Source organism: Prionailurus viverrinus, chromosome A1, assembly GCF_022837055.1.
Source record: "Prionailurus viverrinus isolate Anna chromosome A1, UM_Priviv_1.0, whole genome shotgun sequence".
Classification (NCBI taxonomy): domain Eukaryota; kingdom Metazoa; phylum Chordata; class Mammalia; order Carnivora; family Felidae; genus Prionailurus; species Prionailurus viverrinus.
In genome coordinates this window covers 56107242-56133720 of record NC_062561.1, presented here as the reverse complement: position 1 = coordinate 56133720, position 26479 = coordinate 56107242, and the positions used below count along the sequence as shown (strand labels likewise).

General features: G+C 33.5%; 1 long non-coding RNA gene across 1 annotated transcript in view; it reads right to left on the bottom strand.

Moving 5' to 3' along the window:
* Positions 1-26479, bottom strand: part of LOC125176831 (uncharacterized) — an 802675-nt gene that overhangs the window by 512233 nt on the left and 263963 nt on the right. Inside the window, exon 3 of the long non-coding RNA XR_007156409.1 lies at positions 6797-6887. This is a non-coding gene — a long non-coding RNA (uncharacterized LOC125176831). The remainder of the gene's footprint in view (positions 1-6796; positions 6888-26479) is intronic.

Below are 26479 nucleotides of genomic sequence, written 5' to 3'. Positions count from 1 at the left end.
AATATGAGTGGGGGAGGGGCATAGAGAGAGAGGGAAACACAGAATCTGAAGCAGGCTCACAGAATCTGAAACACAGAATCTGAGCTGTCACCACAGAGCCCAACATGGGGCTCGAACTCGTGAACCCCAAAATCATGATGCAAAGTCTGATGTTTAACCAACTAAGCCACCCAGGTGCCTCCCTAAAGTCTTTCATTATTATTTGTTAGATTCATCCCGCTTTTTTGCATAACTCTAACATGTTTTATTTTTTTTTAATTTTTAATTTTAAATAATTTTTATTGCTACATAGATCATTGTATGAGTATATCCATTTTATATATGTTTACACTGATATGTATTTGGGTTGTAGTAACTATTATGTAAAATGACCCTATTACTTTTTGTGCATGTCTAACATGGCACATATATACACATTTCTATTAAATATATGACCAGGAAGGAGTTCTTGCTAATACATATTATGCTGATCTTTAGTTGACACTTTCAGAAGGGACATCTCCAGTCATATTCCATTAAAAGAATATGCAATTATGAATTACACTCTTGAAAACCCTTGGTAATTGAAAAAACTGCATTTAGCCATTCTGGTGAGCACTAATGGTATCTCGTTATAGGTTAGATATAAATTTGAATTGATTACTTGTAATTGGACATGTTTTTGTGTTTTTGTTAACGATCTGAATACTTCTAGTGACATGTCCAAGTATGTTGACCATTTTTTTAAATTTTATGCATATCTTTGTATAATTAATTGATAACATTTATGGGTTTTATATAGAACTATTTCAGGTGTATGTATCACAAAATTTTTCTCAGTATTTCAACCTTCTTAACTGTCCTAAATATTTGTTGGAAGAGATCTTAATTTTAATGAAATCTAATTCATTAAAGGTTTCCTTTTTGGAAAAGTGCTTTTGTATCCAATTTAAGAAATGTCTGGCTAACCTAGAATTGTCCTCTGCACTCTTGCAGCTATTCTAATTTGTTTTACACTTAGAATAATAGTTCTTTGCTTAAAGTAGCTAGTGATGTTATATTTCTTAATCCATATTGACATTGATATAAACCTAAAAGTAAAGAAATACTGATCAATGTAAACAACAGTAAAAAAGTGAAGAAAAACACAATATTTCTGAATTATTCTTACAATAATATGTGAATCCATAATTATCTTAAGAAAATTTTTAATTTAAAAATATTGAAACTAGTATCAGAAAAATTTACTTCATAAAAAAAGGAGATATTGGGAGATATTTAACAGCATCACTTCTCATAATAGGAAAACCTTAAAAGCCATACAACATCCACTTTTAGAAAATGAATAAACTGTAGTATAGTCAAGGAATGAAATAGTGTATGGCAGGAAAAATAAAACACTGTAGTAATATGCAATAGCACAGTTGGACTTTAAGAACAAAACGCTGGTTGAATAAAACAATTCTAACTAGATTATATACTGTTTCATATTCCATATCTCTAAAAATATATATAACCTAAATATTGCATAAGTATGCATAAATGTCTGATGGTTGTTAGAGAAACAACCAAGAGGAATGATAAACATCTAAACAAGATAGTGCTTACCATAGTGGGAGGGGAGGTGCCCTTGGCAGCTTGGGAGAGGAGTATTTATAGATACTTATAAATACTGGCAGTGTTCTAATTCTTATATTGGATAGTGGATTAATAAATGTTTATTATTTTGAAAATACGTGCATGAATGATTTATGAGTAATAAATAAACAAAACAAAAAGTTATATATGAATACATTTATACACTGTTAATAACACAGATTAAGATTAGTCAATATTTTTGTATTTTATATTCTACACTGAAATTAAATTGACTATGGATACTTTTAAGTAAATAATCATTTACAAAGATACATTTAGTAAATATAAAGTCTTCTGTCTGTTCTTTTATTCAGGTTTTAAACACTGGGAGTTCCTCCACTGATTTTGCATATTGATTATTCTCAGGACTAAGTCCTAAAGCAGGGAAAAAAATATTGAACCACCAGTACAAGATTACTTTTCCATTAAGTTACTAAGATAGCCTCTCAGTTTGCAATCTTTTCTAAGGCTCTTAGACTTTAAATAACTTAATGAAAATTCACACATCTACATATAAATACCATTTTTAGGCTTTGCAATCACTCATGTATATTAGGCACACATATTTAAAAAGTGTACAAATCGAATTTATAGACAGATGTATTTCTATGCTTACTTCAGTGAAAATTTTATTGAGAATTCTAAATTTTTTAGTTTTATTTTCTCTTTTAGAATTCTATAAAAATGCATATACATATTGCTTCAGAAATTATATGCATTAAGAGTAATGTATTGAAGAGTGTAGGTTTTGTACTCCACTTATGATTATGTCTTCATTTTTCTTGTTTAAGTAGATATAATTATTTTCAGTCAACATTCAACTTATTTCAATAATTTCCAAATAACACAAATAGTAACAAAATTATTGGGCAACCTGGGTGGCTCAGTCGGTTAGGTATTCGGCTCTTGATTTTGGTTCAGGTCATAATCTCAGGGTTCCTGAGATGGAGCCCCACAATGGACTCTGTTTGGGATTCTCAATCTCTCCTTCTCTCTGCCCTTGCTCTGCTCATGCTTGTGGGCTCTCTCTCTCCTTCTCTCTCTCAAAATAAACATTGAAAAAATGAAAAATTTTGTTTTTACATGGTCTCTATTTAATCTAGAAACAAAAAAATATTCAAAATACAATTTAATAAACTGGTAAATGTTTTAAGCCTTGGGACTAATGCTGACCTGAAATTTACAATACTTTATCAGAGTGTGAGATAAATCCTCTATTTCAAATAAATCCTCTATTTCAAAGAGTTTGCAATAAAATGCAATGTTTCAGCCAAATCCTTATGCTTTGGTAAGAAAAATATGCTTAATTGGTATATATTTCTTCTATAGTATGAATTGTACATATAGATGAAAAATACATATAATATTATCAAATTATAAAACTGGATTTTCTCTAAAATAACAGACTTAACACTTTACAGTCAAGAGTGATTTATAATAAAAATTTTTGTATCTTAGATTTTAAGACTTTTTTGTTACCAAAATATTGTGGGCTTTTAGCAGCTCTGAAAGGTATCACAAATCCTAAAACTGACTTGTAAAATGCATTAAAACCATATTTCTAATAAAGGGGCTTTCTGTAGACCTCCAGGATAGAGGAATGTACTAATACAAGATGAAATGTAGAAATCATACATAAAGGAATAATGAATCATGAAAAAGGACATTTTAAAACAGGCAATATAAGCCAACATTTAAGGAAAGATAGTTGGTATATAAAACTGAAAAAAGATAGTATACAAAATAGAAACAAGACTTTTACAAATCCATACAAAATCAATCTAAACCTCAATATGACAAAGAGCAAAAGATGTGTGAACAAGTAATTTACAGAGAAGAAAAAATTACCAGAAAATTACTAAAAACATACTTTACCTCACTATGGATTAAAGAGTAAAAATTAAAACTGCAATGAGATACACTTTCAAATTCACAAGGACAGTATAATTTAATAAAGGAAGAACAAGGCAGAAAGAAAAATTCTGTACTGCTAACTGGGCTATTAATTGATACACCCAATTAGGAGGGTAATTTGGTAACAGGCAGTGTGGGAAATAAGCTTAGAAATTCCCTGGGCTTACACCAATGGTTTAAAAATGCATAAAGAATTACAGAGCCATAGGGTACTCTCACCCAAGCTTGGGTAAACAAGATAAGACTCCCAGAATAACGTAGGGAGGGGCAAAGGCCCCAGAATAGAGATGGTTGCAAAGGCCCACAATACAAAGGTATATGAGGTCAGCAAGATTAGGCATTCAGGGCAAAAACACCCCCCAATTTAGTACTATAGCAGAAAGCTGCTTTCACAAGAGGGAAGGACCAAATTAGGTAAACAGGTAAATATAGCTGTAGACTGCTACTCTGCAGGTGAAGCTGTCCAGAGTGGAGCTGATTAGCAAAAGAAAAAGGTGCTTTGTTAACCCTGAGGTTATCTGCTCTAACTGTCTCATCTTATCTGGCTAAGATAAACAGAGGTGGTGCCTCATGTCCCCTGTAAACAACCTTCTGCCTGGCTTCCCAGTGCCAGGGTTTTGTTTTGTATTAACCCAAACCCCTAACAACCCTGAATATCTTCAAGATCTGGCTTCCCTCACATCCATGAGTTAATGTTCACAGATTCCTTGTCTGTTTGTGCACGTCCATCACCATGTTTGTAAGCCTTCTGATCCTAATAAAAACAGGGCAAGGACCCTTATTGGGGGCTCTTGTCTTTTCCCAACATTAGCCATCTCTTGCATTTTAATCCTGCATCCCACTTTCTTGCTAGTCAAGAAAGAACTTTAGATTTAGAGTATACAACAAGGTAGGAAGATCTTTGATTCCAAGAATTCCATTTCTGAACATATATCTCAGAAATATTCACATAGGTTTTGCACAAATGATGGATAAGAATGTTGACTACAGTATTGGTTTTAATAGCAAAATATTAAAAAAAGCATACATGTCCAGCAAAAGTACAATGAACATGCTTTGAGATATAATTATAATGATATAACACATAGAGTTAAAATGAATAAAACTGGTGTTACACAGATGAACTCAAACAAATATGACAAACAACTGAGTCAAACCATAAAGTGAAGATAGTTATATACTTAGAGAAATAAAATACAATTCATATACTTTTAAATATACAAAAATATATGTGTATACATGTATTTTTTATACATATATACAAATATGCATACATATATATCCACATAAACACATATATAACTGTAACATGATATTGTTATATTTTAAATGATGAACATTATTTTTATGACTTTAATCACACCCCATAGGTATAAATCAAAATACTAAAAATTGATACAATGTTCTACCAAATTTTTGAGTACTTCATGTGAAATTTAGCAGAAGATATTTAGATGTAATAGATGTTTCATCTATTACATTTGGTTCAATAATTTTGAAAGCAAGGGAATGTTATGAAATGGTGTAATGATTATTTATTTTGCAGAAAGAAATATGTGGATCTAACACTAAATCTAAAAAAGATTTTTAAAAGGTAGTAAACATTCACATGTTTCCACACCTGAGTTTAATTTGAATACAGGCTAATGTTTTGTTATATTAGTCATTTAGCACAATACTGGAAAGTCATTAAAGAATCCTATTCATAGTTTTTGATTTCTACAATTGAGTTAAATCCTGTTAAGCAACTTAATATTTGCCACCTGCTAAATCATTTACAATGTCATATTAATCATCATCTATGTTAATGGTCTCTCTAAAATACATGCACTTGTTAGAACAGATGTTCTCTGGGTAAGTACATAGTTTTAACTAAAGCTCACCATTTAGATATGCACTAGAGTCTTTCTTAGTATCACATAGAAGTAACAGAATAATAACCTAAGGTTTCAAATCTAACTTAATATTTGTAATCTAGAAGGCTATTTGTAAGTTCCTACTATATATTATATGTATTATATTCAAATGATTATAACTTGAAGTATAGAAACAAAATCTTATCATTAGCGCAAAAACTCATGAATATGTGAGCTTTGTTTCCCTGCATCTTATTTTAGTATCTGAGAAGCTGAAATCAATGCTTAGAAAAAAGCCTCATTCCCAATAATCAAAGAAGACATAGACATACAAGAAGCTTGCATACGTGTCAGTGCGTTGTTTAGAGTTAGGAAACAGTGAAATAAATTTTGGCTATTTTCCCAGTGTAGCATACAGAAAATCTATTAATGCACATTTACTAAATGCTGAATATTTGCAATTTAAAATATTAAAATAGGTACTGTCATAATGACACTGATAATAAAAAGAGAAATAACATTTTTAAAAGTTGTTTTATGGTTCATCACAACCAACTGTAAATCACAAAGTTCAAAGATAGGGACTTGAAAGTATTCAAAAGCAGCACATGTCATTAATCATTTATCATAATGCTTATATGATAATTGAGCCCTTTCCCAAGACACAACTTTTCACAAAGGTGTTTGTGATTTATATCTCTCCCTACTCCTCCATATCCCCATCCCTATAGATGTATAAAGCTAAATAAACTCAAAGGAATTATGTTTGACTAAGAAGGATTCTAAGGATTTTTTCTTATAGTAAAAGCTCTTAAAAAGAGAATTCTGATCAGTACCTTTCTTCAGAAATATCACCCAAGTCAATGCTCATGTCCATATCTCTTGTTGGTATTGCTATAAATAATGGAACCATGACTCGTTTCACTTACAGGGTGGGTGTTGCTACTATCATAATCTTAAGATGCCACCTGTAACACTACATGAATAATCAACTAACATTTCTTCTTTTCTGCCATACCTAGTTTTAAGAAATGAAAAATCTCATCTTGCATGTCCAAAAAATACTAACAACTTCCACTAGGAAGTTGGTAGAAGAATTTCTATTATCTCTGCAGGAATAGGATTTAGTCTAATTCCGAGTCAACTGGGAAGAGGATATATTAAAGAGTAGACATAAGAATCATGCTTCTACTTCCAAAATCAACTCAATACCAGTCACTGATTTATTCCTGAGAAACATACTATTTTCCCATTTTTTCTATTTAAAATAAATTTAAGATGAAATAAATATATTTAAAATAAATTTAAAATATATGTTTGGATTTTGAGGTAAAACACATTTTTTCAGCTAATATTGATCATAGAGGAATTAGTTTATGAAAGAGCAATATTCCATTTTTCCCCCTTACCTTAGTTGCATAAAAACATCACACTGTCCATTTCTTCAGTGTATATTCTCATGGTAAGCGCTGAATGTTACACAAGCATAATTCTGGTAACCTAGAAAATAGTCATAAAATATGCTGTCATTTATGTCCAAAATAAGAAAATATGCACTCTGGTTAGTCAAGATCATGTCTAAATAAGATCTTCTTATTTTACATTAAATCAAAAAATAATTCTCCAAAGAAGCAGTATAACATATATGAAAAAATCCATAAATTAAAAATGTGAATATTTACATTGCCTACTCAACAAACATTTCCACCATGATATATAATAAGCATAACAAAATTAATATTTCTAAAGACTATTTCTTGTTACTTACATATCATTTTCATACCTTTTGCTTCCTTCCCTATTTCCCATCTACTTAACAATAATAGTAATAATAATTGTTATTATTGTTATTAGTATTATTATTATTATTATTTTAGTTACTCAGGTCAGAAACTTTGGTAGTAACATTTTGACTTCTTTCTGCCATACACCAATTCTAATCCCCTAATAAATTAGCTCTTCTTTATAATGTATCAAAAAGCAAATTACTTTCACCTCCCTCACCTATATTCTGACTTCATAATACTTTCCATATATTGTTCAACAATCTCATAAGTGATCACTTTGCACTTATACTTTTTCCATACTACAACCAGAGACATCCTGTATTTTTATTTTTTAATATTTATTTATTAAAGTTTATTTACTTATTTTGAGAGAGAGAGAGACAGTACAAGTTGGGGGAGAGGCAGAGAGAGGGAGAAAGAGAATCCCAAGCAAGCTCTATTCCACCAACTGTGATATCATGACCTGAGCTAAAATCAAGAGTCAGAGGTTTAATCAACTGAGCCACTGAGGGACCCCGAAACATCCTTTAAAACTGCAACTCAAAGCAGCTGCATAGAGACTCTGACTATACTCCTCATCTCAAGCAGTAGAACCTCAAAGAAATTATTATGGCCTATATTGTCACTTCTGATACAGTCCTTGGCTATGGTTACAGTATCAACACTTCCCTCTCTCCATTTTGTTTACTATGTTCAATTTTATTGGCCTCCTCTTTATTCCTTGGACATGTCTAGCACACCCTTGCCTTAAGAACTAAAAAATTGCTATTCACTCTGTGATGCTCTTTTCCCCAGATACTCACAAGTTCAAAAGTTAGTTAAAAATTTATTTTTTTTAATTTTTTTTAAGTTTTATTTATTTATTTTTGAGAGACAGAGAGACAGAGAGAGTGAGTGGGGGAGGGGAAGAGAGAGAGGGAGAGAGACAGAATCCCAAGCAGGTTCTGCACTGTCAGCACAGAGCCCGATGCAGGGCTTGAACTCACACACCATGAGATCATGACCTGAGCCAAAATCAAGAGTCAGACTCTTAACCGACTGAACCACCCAGGCGCCCCTGAATAGTTAAAAGTTTAAATAGTTCCAGTAACTGAGGTCCTTCCATGACTACCCTATATAAAATACACTACCTTTTTCACATTTTTCATAATTATTTGTATCATTCTTTGTAAAACTTAACATTGGCTGATGTTGTTAAGTTTTATACAGTTATTTGTTTAAAGTCTTTCTCTCCTTTGAACATTGGTATATTTACTGATGGAGAGTAGGATTTTTTTTCTTTTTTTCATTGCTGTATTTCCATCACCTAACACAGTCCCTGGCACATAATAGGTAGTAAATTATTAGTCGAATCTGGTTCTTAAATGAAAGCAATTGGTACTATACTTCATATGAGCTTATAATATGTTCATTATTATCAGCAAATACCTCAAGTATTTCTCAAGCGGTTGATATATTTTCTAGAGAGGCAATATTGAGTATTCCAATCCATAAACATGGAAAATTTATCCTTTTATTTAGTGCTCCTTTGATTTTGTTCATCAGAATTTTGTCATTTTTTTTCTCAAATACAAGTTGTATACATTTTGTTAGATATATTAATTTTTGAGGTGCTAATGTAAATGGTGCTAAATGTAATTTTGAGGTGCTAAAATGTAAATTATGTTTTTAATTTCTAATTCCACCTATTCATTGCTAGTATATAGAAGAGTGGTTGATTTTTTACATTAACCTTCTATCCTGGAAATTTAGTACAATCCCTTATTAGTTCCGGGGTGGTTTTTTGTGGGGTTTTTTTGTTTGTTTTGTTTTTTCCAAATCTTTCAGAATATCTTCATAGACAATTAGGTTATTTGTAAACAACAGCAGTTTTATTTCTTTCTTTCTAATCTGCATAACTTTTATTTCCTCTTGGTAAAAAGAATTTCCAGTATGATTTTGGATTTTTTTATGTTTATTCATTTTTGAAAGACAGAGAGAGACAGAGCACAAGCAGGGGTGGTGCAGAGAGAGAGGGGGACACAGAATCTGAAGCAGGCTCCAGGCTCTGAGCTGTCAGCACAGAGCCCAATGCAGGGCTTGAACTCAGGAACAGTGAGATCATGACCTGAGCCGAAGTCGGAGGCTCAACCGACTGAGCCACCCAGGCACCCTATCCAGTATGATTTTGAAATGAAGTTGTGGAAGCGAATATCCTTGTGTAATGCCTGATCTTAGAGGGAATGCTTCCATTTTCTCACCATTGAGTATGCTTTTATCTGTGTTTTTTTGAAGATATTAATTATCAAGTTGAAAAAGTTCCCCTCTATTTCCAGTTTACTTGGAGTTTTTATCATGAACTGAGTATTAGGTTTTGTCAAAACTTCAGATTTTTCTCTTTTAGTTTGTTAATATAATGGATTAAATTAATTGATTTTCTAATGTTGAACCAGTCTTGTACACTTGGGGCTAAACCCCTCTTGGTAATAGTGTTCTTTTCATACATTGCTGGATTCAATTTTCTATAATTTTGGTGAAAAAATCCATCTATGTACATAGACATATTGGTCTATAGTTTTCTTATAAAATTGTTGTCTGGTTTTAGTATGCAGGTGATGCTGGCATCATAGAATGAGTTAAAATGTATTCCCTTTGTTTTTTATACTTTGAAAGAGATCATAGAAAATTGCTATAATTTCTTCTTAAATATTTGGTAGATTATTTTCTGGGGATGCAAGGATAGTCCCATACACAAATCAATATACGTGATACATCATATTAACAAAATAAACGATGAAAATCATATGATAATATTGATAGATGTACAAAAAGCATTTGAGAAAATTCAACATTCTCTTATGATTAAAACTCTCAACAAATTGGGTACAGAATGAATGTACCTCAACATAATTAACACCTACATATGACAAGCCCACATCTAACATGGTGAACGGCTGAAAAAATTTCCTCAAAGATCAAAAACAAGACAAAGAAGCTTAGACTTGCTACTTTTATTAAATAAACATGGTACTGGAAGTTTTAACCAGAGCAATTATGCAAGAGAAAGGAATAAAAGGCATGCCATGGGAAAGAAAAAGGTAAAATCGTCTCTGTTTGGAGATGTTGTGATTTTTATAGACAGAAAATCTTAAAGATTTCATCAAAAGCCTGTTAGAACTTATAAATTCAGTAAAATTGCAGGATACACAAGCAGTTGCATTTTTATACACTAACAATAAACTATCAGAAAGAGAAATTAAGAAAATAATCCCATTCACAATAGCATCAAAAAATAAAAAATAAAACACTAAGAAATAAATTTTACCAAAGAGGTGAAAGATCTGTGCACTGAAAAGTATAAAACATTGATAAAAGAAACTGAAAAAGACAAAAAATTTTAAAAAGTTATTCCATGCTCATGGATTTGAAAAATTTATATTGTTAAAATATCCATACTACCCAAAGCAATCCATACATTCAATGTAATTCCTATAAAAATTCCAATGGCATTTTTCACAGAAAGCAAAATAATCCTAAAATTTGTATGGAAACTCAAAAGACTCCAACTAGCCAAAACAACCTGGAGGAAAAAAAAAAAAAAACAAACCCAGAGACATCACACTTTCTTACTTTAAACTGTATCACAAAGCTTTAGTTCTGGCATAAAAGCAAACACATAGATTAATGCAACAGAACTCAGAGTCTACAAATAAACAAATAGGTAAATAAGACTAATACAACAGAATTAAGAGACTAGAAATTTCTAGAGGCTAGAATTACAAATATGGTAAATTAATTTGCAAAAAATAAACCAAAAATATTCAATGATGAAAAAAAAGTCTGTTCAATAATTGGTGCTGGGAAACTGGATATCAACATGCAAAAAGACTCCTGTTTTATACCATACACAAAAATCAACTCAAAATATTAAAGACTTGAACATAAGACCTGAGACTACAAAACGCCTAGAAGAAAACATAGGAGGTAATAAGCTCCTTGCTGTTGGTCTTGGCAATGATTTTTTGGTCTAGAAAACAAAATCCAAAGCAACATAAGCAAAAATAAACAAATGGGATTACATCAAACTATAAAGCTTCTACAGAGCAAAGGAAATCATCAACAAGATGAAATGGCAATTTATGGAACAGCAGAACATATTTGCAAACCATGTATCATCTAATAAGGGGTTAATATGGGCAAAAGCCTAAACATTTTTCCAACAAAGATATACAAATAACTAACAGGTACATTAAAAGGTGCTCAGCATCAGTAATCATCAGAGAAATGCAAATCAAAACCACAATGAGATACCACTTCATGCATGTTAGAATGTCTATTGTCAAAGAGACAAGAGATAAAACATGTTGGCAAGGATATGGAGAAAAGGGAACAGTTTCATCCTGTTGGTGGGAATGTAAACTGTACCTCCACTTGGAAAACAGTAGGGAGGCTCCTCATAAATAGAACTACAATACAATCCAGAAATTAATTATATATATGGAGGAACCTCCATATATACTAATAGTATTACTTATATATATATATATATATATATATATATATTTACATATAATACGCAGCCATTAGAAACAAGGAAATCTTGCCTTTGCAACATGGATGGGCCTTGAAGGCATTATGCTAAGTGAAACTAATCAGACAAAGACAAACACTGTATGACTTCACCTATTTGTGGAATCTAAATAAGCCAAACTCACAGAAACAGAGTATAATGCTGTTTACGAGGGTCGAGAGTTGGGAGAAATGAGGAGGTGTTGGGCAAAAGAAACAGAACTTCAGTTTTAAGATGAATAAGTGAAAATTCTGAGGAAAAATTGTATAACTAATGACTATAGTTGACAATAGTGCATTGCTGAAGATCATGTTATATTTGGAGGTAATATAATGTATAAATATAAGGTTGTTAGAAAAAATATTTGATTTAGATTTTTTTAATGTTTATTTTTGAGAGAGAGAGAGAGAGAGAGACAGAGAGACAGAGAGAGACAGAGACAGAGAGAGAGACAGAGTGTGAGTGGGAGGAACAGAGAAAGAGGGAGACACAGAATTTGAAGTGGGCTCCAGGCTCTGAGCTGTCAGCACAGAGTCTGACACACGCTCAAACTCACGAGGCATTAGATCATGACCTGAGCCATCCAGCTTCAGCCTCTAGATTTTTTTAATCATAAAATTAGATCAGTATATTCCCCAACAAAGGATTTAGTAAATGATAGGGAATCTACAGATAGTACCCAAATGGAGTCAGAGAAATCTTGCAAAAAAGAAGAGCATAAGAGAGGCACTTGGGTGGCTCAGTCAGTGTCTGACTCTTATTTAAGCTCAGGTCATGATCTTACAGTTGAGCGTCACATCAGGACTTGAGCTGACAGTGCAGAGTCGGCTAGGGATTTTTCTCTCTCTGCCCCTCCCCACCTCATACATGTGCTCTTCCCCTCTTTCAAAAAAAAAAAAAAAGAAGAAAAAAAAGAGCATAAGAACAAAAGTAATCTTAGTAGTAATGGAGACAGAGTAAGCTGGTTTCCCATCTTAGACGAGCAGAAAAAGCAAGAATCAAATATATGATTCAAACATTAACTTTTACAAAACATTCTGTTTATCAGATCTGGGATATAATCTGGAAACTAGGTCTGAGACACTGAGTAAAGAGTATATATTGGAAATTGACCACAAGATCAAGATGAGATAAGTAACAAGGGTGATAACACAACATCCAAAACCATGCAACTAAGTACTTCATATTTTCTCTTCATAAATTATTTTTCCATAGAATAGCGATTCTCAAAATTCACTGTGCCTAAGAAGCATCTGTGATACTTCATAAAAATGCAAATTTCTGGGCATCCTCTATAGAAATTCTAATTCAGTAGGTCTGGAGTAGACTCCACGATTTATTCTAAAATAACATTAAAGGATTTTTTTCATACAGGTTGTTCCTGAAGTTTCCTTTGAGAAACGTTTAGAAACTGGGGCATGCCTAAGCCTTAAATTATTTAGTCTCAGAGTTGGGCAGAACAATGGAGCTTAAAAAGAAAGTGACAGAAACCAGGAGGAATTTGAAGAAAAGGAAACACTACCAACAAATCATCTTTAGTTCTCAGTATTGCTCAAAGACAAAAACACACATGTGACAACAGTTGGTCTCATAAAGTTAAACTTTTACATTTTTGTCACTGAACATTTGAAAGAGATTGCTATATATTAGTGTACTTCTATCTGAAAATACTCTTGAAAAACAAATAATTAATATTTCACTATTTAGAGAAAACTTGTAGCTGACACAATGTTCAGCTCTTCTATTTAGCTTATTACTATTAACTATTGTTATTATCTTCATTGAATAGAAGAAAGAGAGGTAGAGAAGTTTTAAGTCACTTGGCCAAGATTACATAGCTATTAAACATTAATACCTGAATGTCTACTAAACACTCTGTTTCCAAAGCACAAGCTTTTATATTACAAAAAAACAACAGAAAAAGAGAATGAATTAAACTTAAAAAGCTTCATGAACATTTTGTATTTAAAGAGCAAAAAAATGGATGAATGAACTAACACATGAAACGTACTTGTTGAAGGGTACCTGGGTGGCTCGATCGGTTAAGCGTCTGACCCTTGATTTCCACTCAGGTCATGATCTCATGGTTCATGAGATCTAGCCCTGCATCAGAATCTGTGTTGACAGTATGGAGCCTGCTTGGGATTTCCTTTCTCCCTCTTTCTCTGCCCCTGCTCCACTCATTCATTCTCTCTCTCTCTCTCTCAAAATAAATAAATAAACATTAAAAAAAGTACTCGTCGAGTATAAGTAAATGTTATGTTTTACTTTAAGGATAATGCTGTAATTATTTACTTTAAAAGTCAGTGAAAAGATAACAGAAAAATAATGGAACATATTAATTTAAAACTAAGAATGAACAGTGTTAACAGTTGTTTATCAGTAACAATACAAAAAAAAAAAAAAAGAGAGAGAGACACATAGTTCTAAACTACTTATTGACACTACACAGATTATTTTCCTCTTCTCTAAGCATCATTACCTAAAATTATACATACACCAAATTACATAGAAGAAAAACGTCAAAGGACAAAACAATTTTGTTATGAAAACATGTATCTTTTGCAACTTTTATACAAAATCTACATGCAAAATGAGCTCTCTAGGTTAACCATATTTGTCAAGTATTTTTCCTGATATGAGAGGCAGGTGTTGCCAGTTTTTCACTCAGTACAATAATCAAATATAATATAAAGGAAATTAACATAATCAATAGAAAAATATAAAATTGCTATATAATCACCAATCAGGCAGCATCCTACGAGGCTTAGTAATCACAACCAAATGCATAATTCACTGAGATAATTAGGAAACACAGTTTAAATATTGTAAAGACAGAGTTTTTATTCTAAGAATTCATGAGACTCAGAGGCTCAAATGAAGTGAGAGAAATTTGCGACTGTCCATATTTGTACTAGTGGACAGAGTAGCCACAGGTGGTAAACCAGATGATTACACATAAACACTGTCTGACATTTTGAAAAAAAAGGGAAAATGCATCAATAATTAGAAGCACTGTAGGTGAGTAGCTCCATGCCAAACTAACAGTAGGGTTGGTTAGTACAAAGTTAATTGCTGCTAGTAGTATACACCATCATGCTAGACTGGGGATTGCACAGCAGCAAATTGAAGATTGGAAAAGATGCCAATTTTGCAGTTCTTTCTTACTTTACTTCCTAAACATAACAAATATAAAACGAAGAAAAGTCATTCACTTGTGAATGACTGATAGAGAGCCAAGTATTGAAATTACTTAATTTTTACAACAAAAAGAAGCTAGGTAACAATCTAATTCTTTCTGCCCATTTTCAGATTGTGAAAAGTTCCAGTATTGTCTCTCACTATGGGTTAGAAAGTCTGGAAACCACACTTCTGAGATCTGATCTCAGTTTTCCTGACAGTCTCAAATTTCCTGACAGTAAGTTCAATGTTTCTTTGTTTCCATGTAATGTTATTGTCATTGATGTTCTTATCTAAATTTTACCCCAGATTTATTCATCTAACAAATATGTTTGAGCTTGACTCCTGGTATAGTTTAGCTCAAAATGTATCATATCTTTATTTACCTGAGTCACCATTAGGACTCAAGTGTGTCAGATTATCCATCACCATGCACTATGGGGTTACTTACTTTTTTGCTTCTCTGCACAAACTCTAATCAGAACCTATCTCTCAACCTGTTCCTGTTTACATAGATTTGCTCACATTTTCGTCCATTTGAAACTGAGGTTCATGTATTGGAACATCCACTCTTTATCCTTAACCACTTCTCTCAATGTTTTCTTCCTACTTTTGGCCTGAGGAAAATCTAGTTCTTTCGACAATATTGTTTCTCTTGATGTATTCTTAATGTGAGCCTTTTAATTTTCTGCTTTAAGTCATGTGCTCTACATAGGAGGTTAGTTGGCTTTCTCATTCCCCAGTTCTGTATAAAATTAATCTCTTATGATTATAGCATGTTGAGGAGGGATTCACAGAAATAAAACTGGAAAACAAAGTTACTAATAAATATGTTACTCCAAAGGAATCTTTCTTTTGACTTTGAAAATCTATATTTTCAAGATACTACTTCTGAGTGACAGATGTTGAAGAAACAGATATGGAAGGGTAGAAGAACATTTAAACAGGTGGTAGAGAAACATCAAATAAACTTTTGTGTGATTTCTTGGAAGTCAGTTCGTATGTCTAATGAAATTGTATCTCTACAAAGAAGTTTAAAAATAGAATATTAGTAAATATGTTGGTTATTATGGTTTATGGTTATTATTATTATTATTATTATTATTCAGTCATCACACAAAAAAGGAAAAGCAAGAAATTGCTGATTTACAAATAGAAGAGAAGGAAAGTTGAGAAAAATGTCCAGGAATTTGGGAACTTACAGCATTGGAAGAGGTAACTACATCTTCATCACCAAAGGAAAAGATGAAACTGAAAAGCCATTTGAGCAATCACTTAGGATTATAACTCACTGTAGAAAAATGTAAATGAACATAATTCCTACTGTGAAAGTATCTGAATTAAATAAGGTGTTCCTAAATAGGTGTCTGCAAAGTCAAAACTTTCAATTGAACAACATTGCTCAGGAAAGGGAAACTCCAGAGATGGTTGTCTCACCAAGTCCTGATCATCTCCATGTACCCACAATTAAATTGAGAAAGTTATGGGATAAGAAAGCAAAAACAGAGTAAAACAACAATAAAAAACATATATATATATATATATATATATGTGTGTGTGTGTGTGTGTGTGTGTGTGTGTATAGGTACGTATATATATGTATATATATGTACATATATACGTATATATATGTACATATATATACGTATATATGTACATATATATGTATACATATATATACATACATATATATACATAGTAGAGGGTGGGATCAAATTCCTCACTGTTCAAAGAGGAGGTTATAAAAAGAAGCAAATGGAAACAGCTAGAATAAGACATGTCATGCTACATAAAATTTGGAAACCTCAGCATGAACTCATACTTAGCTCAAAGTATAGATACATGGATAGATAAGTTAGAATACACAAATCTTTCCCAACTCTACCCACTAAAGAATCTAAAAACACTGACACCTCAAAAACAATAATACGCTGAATTCCAAGATTTGGGTTTCTAATGACATTCTTCAATAAAAGAAATATAGACTCCTTGGAAAAATGGCTGAATCTTGTGCTAAGGTAAGAGGTATAAAAGATGAGCTTGGAGCATCTCATAGTGCCAGAAAGTAAGGAACAGTAACAAAACAAAGACAATATAACAACAATGGAGTTATAACAAAGAGACACAAGAACTGAAAGTGCCAAGCTATAACAATCACAGCAACAAAGAAAATTATATAATATTGAATTACAGCCCCAAATATAAGATATACGCTCTTTAGTCCATACTGACATGAATGAATAATTGAATAGATGAATAAATAAGGAACAGGGGAGCCTGGGAGGCGCAGTCGGTTAAGTGTCTGACTTCAGCCAAGTCGCGATCTCGCGGTCCATGAGTTCGAGCCCCGCATCGGGCTCTGGGCTGATGGCTCAGAGCCTGGAGCCTGTTTCCGATTCTGTGTCTCCCTCTCTCTCTGCCCCTCCCCCGTTCATGCTCTGTCTCTCTCTGTCCCAAAAATAAATTTAAAAAAATAATTAAAAAAATAATAAATAAATAAGGAACAGATGATAAATTTCCTGCATAGAAGAATTCCAAAACCTTTTTGAAGATACTACCCTTCCAGGAGGTGACATATAACTCTTATCCCTTAACTATCAAATGAGCAAAGTGACTTTCTTCTAAAAGAGTAATAGTTTTATAGTTGAGTAACCTGACAAACACTACCACAGTGAGGTAATAAAGGTCAATACAGCTGTGATAAGTAATGCTGATAGCATATCCTATACCCTTGATACAAATTGATGAGAATGGCACTTAACCTATGGGGTCTTCATCTACAAAATCCATAGCCACTACATAATCATGAGGAAAAAAATTCAGATCAGCCCAAACTTAAAGACATTCTACAAAATACATAACAGTATTCCTGAAAATGGTCAAGATTATCAAAAGTAAGGGGAAGTCTGAGAAGCTTCCACAGTCTAAAGAATCCTCAGGAAAAATAACCATTAAATGCAATGTGGTACCCTGGATCATATTCTCAAACATTAAGTAAAAACTTAGATCCAAATAAAATTTGAACTGTAGATAACAATAACACATCGTTATTGGTTCACCATTTATGATAAATGTACCAGAGTAATAATAGGGAAATCTGACCATGTGTATATAGGAACTCTCTGTAATACTTCAACTTGTCTGTAAACCTAAAACTATTTTAAAATTAAAATTTTATTACATTTCAGGAGGAAGAAAGCAAAGCTGGAGGCATCACAATTCTGGATTTCAAGCTATATTATAAAGCTGTAGTCATCAAGATAGTGTGGTACTGGTGCAAAAACAGACAAGTAGAAAATAAAACAGAATATAAAACACAGAAATGGACTCACAACCACATGGCCAACTAATCCTCAACAAAGGATGAAAGAATTTTCAATGGAAAAAAGATAGTCTCTTCAACAAATGGTGTTGGAAGACTGGACAGCAACATGAAAAAGAATGAAACTGGACCACTTTCTTACACTATATACAAAAATAAACTCAAAATGGATGAAGGATCTAAATGTGAGAAAGGAAACCATCAAAATCCTAGAGGAGAACATAGGCAGCACCCTCTTTGACAACAGCTGTCTCAACGTCTTACTAGATATATATGTCTCCTGAGGCAAGGGAAACAAAAACAAAAATAAACTGTTCTGAATTCCTCAAGATAAAAATCTTCTGCACAGTGAAGGAAACAATCAATAATTAACTAAAATATAACCAATGGAATGGGAGATGATATTTGCAAATGACATACCTGATGCAGGGTTAGTACTCAAAATCTATAAAGGTTTTATCAAACTCAACACCCAAAAACTAATAATCTAGTTAAGAAATGGGCAGAAGCCATGAACAGTCATCTTTCCAAAGAAGACATCCAAATGGATAACAGACACAGGAAAAGATGCTCAACATCACTCATCACCAGGGAAATGCAAATCAAAACCAGGATGAAATATCACCTCACACCTATCAGAATGGCTAGAATTAACAACTCAGGAAACAACACATGTTGGTGAGTATGTGAGTACCCTGTTGGTGGGAATGCAAACTTATGCAGCCACTCTGGAAAACAGTATGGACATTCCTTAAAAAGTTAAAATAGAACTACCTTAAAACTCAGCAATTGCACTACTAGGTATTTATCCAAAGGATGCAAAAATGCTGATTTGAAGAGACACATGCACCTTGATGTTTATAGCAGCACTATAAAAAACAGCCATATTATGGAAAGAGCCCATATGTCTATTGACTGATGAATGAATAAAGAAGAACTGGTGTGTATGTGTGTGTGTGTGTGTGTGTGTGTGTGTGTGTGTGTGTGTGTGTGTGATGGAGTATTACTCAGCCATCAAAAAGAATGAAATCTTGCCATTTGCAATGATATAGATGGAGCTTGAGTGTGTTATGCTAAGTGAAATAAGTCAGAGAAAGACAAATACCATGTGATTTCACTCATATAAGGAATTTAAAAATGAAACAGATAAAAACAGGAGTAAGGAAAGACACAGACAAACCCTAGGACAGACTGTTAACTATAGAGAACAAATTGACAGTTGCTGGAGGGGAGTGGTAGGGGATGGGTTAAATGGTTGATGGATATGAAGGAGGGCACTGGTGATGAGCAATGGGCATTATATTTAAGTGATGAATCACTAAATTCTACTCCTGTAAAAATGAAGACAGAAGTGTTTGCTAACATGTGTGGAAGCATAAGTTACCATATACTTAACTCTTTGAAACTACACTGTGCATAAACCTTCTTTCAACTAACGTCTTCTTTCATTAAGATAGAAGTATTGGTTAAACTTATGAGTAGAAGCCTATGGAAAGAGCCATATGCTTAACTCATTGCAAATATAGTACCTATAAACCTTTAAAAAAAGTTTTCAAGAAGGAAAACTATATAGTCTGAAAATAACAAAAACATTTTGTACCAGATTCCTATAAGTTGTTTATGGAATGGATTTGGCTGACAAGAATATTTTTCTCTCTCCTTAAAATTTTAACTTAAAATTATATCCTGCTGGGTAGACTTTAATAGGAACTCAAAAACACTAATTCAGATTTATAAAAGACACTATTCAGAAATGACACTCTGTGAAGTGACTCAATGAAGTAAAGTTATCAAATACAATGAATGGTTTTAAGGGCTCTTCCTTTTCTTCTCCAGAAAACATTTACAGTCCTGATTAGAAGTTAACAGAGAAGGTTAAATAACTGCCTTTACAATAACAGCTTCGAAAAAAATCAATTGTGGGGCGCCTGGGTGGCGCAGTCGGTTAAGCGTCCGACTTCAGCCAGGTCACGATCTCGCGGTCCATGAGTTCGAGCCCCGCGTCGGGCTCTGGGCTGATGGCTCAGAGCCTGGAGCCTGTTTCCGATTCTGTGTCTCCCTCTCTCTCTGCCCCTCCCCCGTTCATGCTCTGTCTCTCTCTGTCCCAAAAATAAATAAACGTTGAAAAAAAAAAAAATTAAAAAAAAAACAAAAAAAAAAACAAAAAAAAAATCAATTGTATAGTAAAGACAACTATCTTGATATTGTACATAAATAATATACTTCTTTTAATGTTATGTACATATTTATGATAAAGCTATTTGTTTTACTCTTGCTTTAAATTAGTCTACTTAAAAAAAATGTTATTACACGTAAAAAAAAAACAAAGCAAAACAAAAATAACCACTTAAATAGAAAAACATAGAACTTATAGAAATTCCAGTTTCCGGGGCGCCTGGGTGGCGCAGTCGGTTAAGTGTCCGACTTCAGCCAGGTCACGATCTCGCGGTCCGCGAGTTCGAGCCCCGCGTCAGGCCCTGGGCTGATGGCTCAGAGCCTGGAGCCTGTTTCCAATTCTGTGTCTCCCTCTCTCTCTGCCCCTCCCCCGTTCATGCTCTGTCTCTCTCTGTCCCAAAAATAAATAAACGTTGAAAAAAAAAAAAATTAAAAAAAAAAAAAAAAAAGAAATTCCAGTTTCCATTCTACAACAAATAGGTAAATAAACAGGATTTTTAAAATAGCTATTTTTTACCAACCCAAACTAAATTGAGTAAAATTGAAAACAAAAAGAAGCAGGTTTGCTCTCTGTATTGTTATTCATCTCTTAAAACTCTACTAGTTTGCATTCAGCATGTGAAAACCCCACAGTAGTAAAGAGATCTCATATCAGTAACAAATCAATACATTTTAAATTATGCTGTAGTTGCCAAATTTAGAGGGCAATGAGATAGTCTGCATTTTTAAAATTATAGTTAGTCTGCAATAACTATAATACTTTGGGGGTGTCTTTGTTTCCAATGGAATGTTTTAATGATGAATAAATATTAATAGAAAACAAATCTAGAAAACAGAGATGTCAATATAACCTTCAACATAGGAGAAGCTTTTCCAACTCTTACTATTTATCTGAAATCTTCTGGGGGAAAGATTTTCAGGTAGATCAATAAAATATAGGCTATCATTATTTATAATGTCTCAATGCTAACCTCTAAAATTATTCACAAAATTGTGAAAATAACTACTAGATACCTACTGTGCTCCTGGTTAGTGAGGAGGTTAAGGAGCTGTCCATTGAAGAAATGCAGAGAATAGAAAACATGAATCAACACCTTTGTAGGATGATTTTTAGAAAAGAGTGATCCATAATTAACTGTAGTAGGTATTATATAACGTATTCACACAACTTACCATATCTCCTGACCCTGGACAAACATTTTTGGGGTCATTTAAAACTCAAAAGACAGATGAAGGTAAAGATTATGTATTTTCTATTTATTTTAATTCGTATACATCTCATTAGCCACATACCATACCAAAACAAACAAACAAACCAACATCTGGCTATGCAGTGTTCAGAATAATGAGATTCCTGGAGAGAAGAATACCTTGTATATTTTTGCTGAGCCTACTAATTCAGGCCAGCCTCCAATAGCTGCTAGTTCAGCACTATTCCACTCTTTATAATAAGAAACATGTAAAGCAGCCTTCACTATACATCTTTTCCTTGGGCAAAAGAAAACAAATGGTTAGAATGTCCTTGAGAATTATACTCTTCCCTGTACACCAGGATTGTTTCTTAGTCATGGGGTACTGATTTTGTAACAATAGCATTGACAATATTAACAATAAACAATATATATTGCATAATATGTCTCAGGCTCATTTAATGCTCACAACAACTTGATAAGGCACATGTGATTTTTATTTTTCTATTTACAAAGAGGAAACTGATGCATAGAGTTTAAAGTAACTTATCCACAGTTGCTCACTATAAAGTAGTTGGCCAAGGGGCACCTAGGTGGCTCAGTCGGTTAAGTGTCCAACTTTAACTCGGGTCATGATCTCATGGTTTATGGGTTCAAGCCCTGTGTCAGGCTCTGTGCTACCATGTATCTCTCTGCCCCTCTCCCACTCATACTCTGTCTCTGTCTCTGTCTCTCAAAAATAAACAAACGTTAAAAAAAATTATAGAAAGTGGTTGGCCAAGTATTCAAATTCAGTTGGCCTGATTCAAGAATGCATGCTCTTAGCCCTCATAACATAATCTCTCCCCACATTAACAAAATCCTAAATACTTTATTTTGTTATTTATGGATAGTGTGGTTGTATTTCTGGCAAATAAAAGACTTCTAGTGCCTGTGGAGTTCAAACAAATTGAGCCAAACAATAAACCCAAGTGTTAATACTCTGAGATCAATTTAGTGTAAAATTTTTATCATCTTCAAGACTAATGCAGCACCAGGAAGACAGAACATCTGGAAAATGAAGGTGAGAGTAGGTCAGGCACAAGAGATTGAATTTTGCTAACTCTAAAAGAAATTCAGATGATTTCAAACCAATATCATATGATTTAGAATGGACATATTTCAAAGCTCTGCCATACAATAGTGAAACACTATATCATGTAAATGGGACACACGAAAAATTTAACATAATGTAAACATCATCATTTGTGTTTTGTGCCCTTTTCTGGTCCTCCACCTTGTACACACTAGTACTTCTTTTAATTCTTTCTTCAGTGACAAAGTACTTTGTGTATGCTCTATTTTTCCTATACTTTTTAAATATTTAGATCAAGTACACAATATACAACAAAGGCTTGAAAGTGGAATTTTAGTTATCAACTATTCAGAGAGGAGAGAGTTTCAGCTGTCTTTCCGTTAAAATACAATTTTATTCCCTAGGTTTGCTGGAAATCACAAATGACTGGCCAGGCTGAAATATCTATACTTTATCTCTGGTAAGAAGCATATACTGGTCATGATTAAATGAAGACCTCTTAGTCTTCTCTCATCCCCATTTCATCTACAGTGTAGTAGCAGATGACCAAATTGTGAGCTATCTCCAACTCATAAATTGAGTTGAATTTAATCTAGACAGCTTCAAGGCTCCCTTTAGTTTGATGAGCCTTTAGAAAAGTGTTTCCTGTTTGTTTTTGTTCTTAAGGATTCTAGTCCCCAGACCATGTTTCCTTAAAGGATTTACCTTAGAAAATTTGCAATTGTAAATTATTTCCCTGTCCCTTTATGATGTAAATCTCTCAACCACAGAAACACCTTTGTCAAGGACCTAGAAGCTATCTGTTTTCAGTGCAATCACTGAGGAAAAAAGTGGATTAATCTTCCAGTCTCTATGCAAATTAGCAAACACGTGTCTAATATTCTTTATCACTGCAGCCCTTAAAAATTCTATTCCCTTTTGTTTCACTGGAGTTTAATTCAGTTTCTCTCCACTCTTGCAGTAGGCTTCAGTAAAATCTTCCTTGCCTGTGCAACTTGTCTGGTGCAATTTTTCTTTGACAGATTTTGTTACCAATGCATAGTATTTGGATAATTGATTTATAGATAACTTAATCTGAACAGAAGTCCCATAAGATCACTCTACCTTTCTTGGCAAATAATTCTTTAAAATCTTTAATGAGCGTTGCCTAATTCTAAACCATTTAAAATCTATTTTTAAAGTTTATTTATTTTGAGAAAGAGCACTGAGTAGAGAGGCAAGCAGACTCCACACTCTCAGCACAGAGGCTGACACTGGGCTTGATTTCAGGAACCGTGCGATAATGATTTGAGCCAAAATCAAGAGTCGGACACTTAACCAACTGAGCCACACAGGTGCCCCTAAAATCTATTTTTAACGACCATTTTGAACATGACTGTGTTTTTATTGTTGCTATTATTTTTCTCTTTACATACATATTCACCACATAGCTATCATACATACACAAAAGGAGAATATAGAAAAGCTCTTAAAAGCTCATTATTATTTCTTTCCTTATATTAGTTGTCAGGGGTAAGATTGGGAGGTACAGACTACATTCCTCATATAGGAAGTTACACATTCAGCCCCGAACAATACAAAACAAAACAAAACAAAAAAACAACTGTGTTGAATTCTTTTAACCAGTAGAATCTTTTGTTAGTTATGTTAAGTCCAGAGATAAGCCTTGTAAGACTACTGACTACTCAAAGATGTGATTAAACACGTCCTCCTCCTGTTTTCCTTCCCCACTGATCTGGCATATGTTTTTTTGTTCTCTTGGCCATGACAGACTGCTGCCAATTCAGTCATTATATCCCATTCAAAAGGCAGAAGTGGAAGGGCCGCAGCATTAAATGTTGAAGGGTTGAAGAAGTCTTTCCTATAAGTTTCTACTTTTAATAAACTTTCCTGGAAATTGATAGTGACTTCAGCTTACATCTTATTAGTGAGAATTGGGTCATGAGATAAGCCCCAACTAGAAGAAATTCTAAGTGAGTCTATGTATTCAAGATCTATGGTAGATGAAGTCAAGAGAGAAACAGACTATGAATAATTTTAGCATAGTCAATCCACAAAATCTGCTTTATGCTTTTATTTATATTTTATCAACATTTTGCAATATAATTTACATTAAAATTGCACCACTGTAAATATATATTTTGAGTCATTTTCACAAATTTATGTACTCTTGGAACCACTACCCAGTAAAGATAGAGAATATTTCCAACATCACAGAAGGTTTCCTCATGCTCCAATGGAGAAAATTCCTCCAATTTTTAACTCCCGTCTACAAAACTGATTTGACTTCTGTAATTATAGATTATTTTTTTCTTGTTCTAGAAACTCAAATGCATAGAATCACAGAATACACACTCCTTTGTGTCTCACTATTTTACTATGATTATTTTGAGAGTCCTCCAGGAAGCTAGCTATATCAGTAGTTCATTACTTTTTATTGCTAAGCAGTACCCTTTTGAAATAAACATCACAATCTGTTTATTATTCACTCATAGAAGGATACATTTTCAGCATTGAGGAATCATGGGTCATTTTCAGCATTGAGGAATCATGGGTCATTTTCAGCATTGAGGAATCATGAGTAAATCTGCTATATTCATATACAAGTTTCTTTGGTAAATTCCTGGTAACTGAAATTTCTACATTATAAGTTAAGGGCATGTTTAATTTTATAAATAATTCCAGCCTGTTTCCACACTGGTTGCACCATTTATTCTCTCATACACAGTGCACATAAAGTACAATTGTTCCACATGATGTGGGAAACAAAGGCAGAATAAAAAAATTAAATTTCCTTACAGTTTACAGCCCATTGACAAGTCCTTGATACAACAAGAGTGATATTCCTCTAGGAACTCTGTTGCCTCAATGATGACACTTTGCTAAGGGCAAAAGGCAATCTTAGCTTAACATTATCCTGACCTCCAGGATCCTGGAAGTCTACTTTAACACATAAAAAAGTTCCTTTGGAAACTTCCTCTACCTCAATCCCCCAAATGTATGTTAGCAATCATCCTCCAAGCATATGGACTACTGACTTACATCTGAAGAGTCTCATGACTGAGTTTTTACTAAAAAAGTAATACATGCCCTTTTCCTAACAATAGCTGGCCCCCTCAGGATCCTGTAAACCTTTTTTTCCAAAAAACGGTGGAGACTTGTGCTATTCCTAACCCCTTCCCAACTTGAAAGTATATAATTAGCCACTCCTCAAAACCCCAGTGAAGCTCTTTCTGCTCAGAGGTCCTGTCCTCATGCTTTAATAAAGCCACCTTTCTTCACCAAAAAGTTTTCAAGAATTCTTTCTTGGCCATTGCCTCTGAACACCACATTTTCTACGTCACACACCCTAGTCAGTTGTTGCTATTTCAAGCTTTGAAATTGCAGCCATTATTTTTTAAACTTTTTTTTTAATGTTTATCTATCTTAGAGAGACAGAGCTTGAGCAGGGGAGGGGCAGAGAGAGACAGAGAGAGAAAGAGAGAGAGAGAGAGACAGACAGACAGACAGACAGAGACAGAGACAGAATCCGAAGAGGCTCCTGGCTCCAGGCTCTGATTTGGACACAGCACAGAGCCTGATGCAGGGCTCAAATCCATGAACCGTAGATCATGACCTGAGCCAAAGTCAGATGCTTAACTGAATGAACCACCCAGGCACCCCAAATGTAGCCATTTTAGAACCTATGTGATGGTATCTCATGATTTTAAAGTTTGTTTCTCTAATGACTAATGTTATTGAACATCTTTTTCTGAAGAATATGTTCAAATCCTTTGCCCACTTTTTTTGGAGGGGGAGTGGGGGGGGGGTAGGC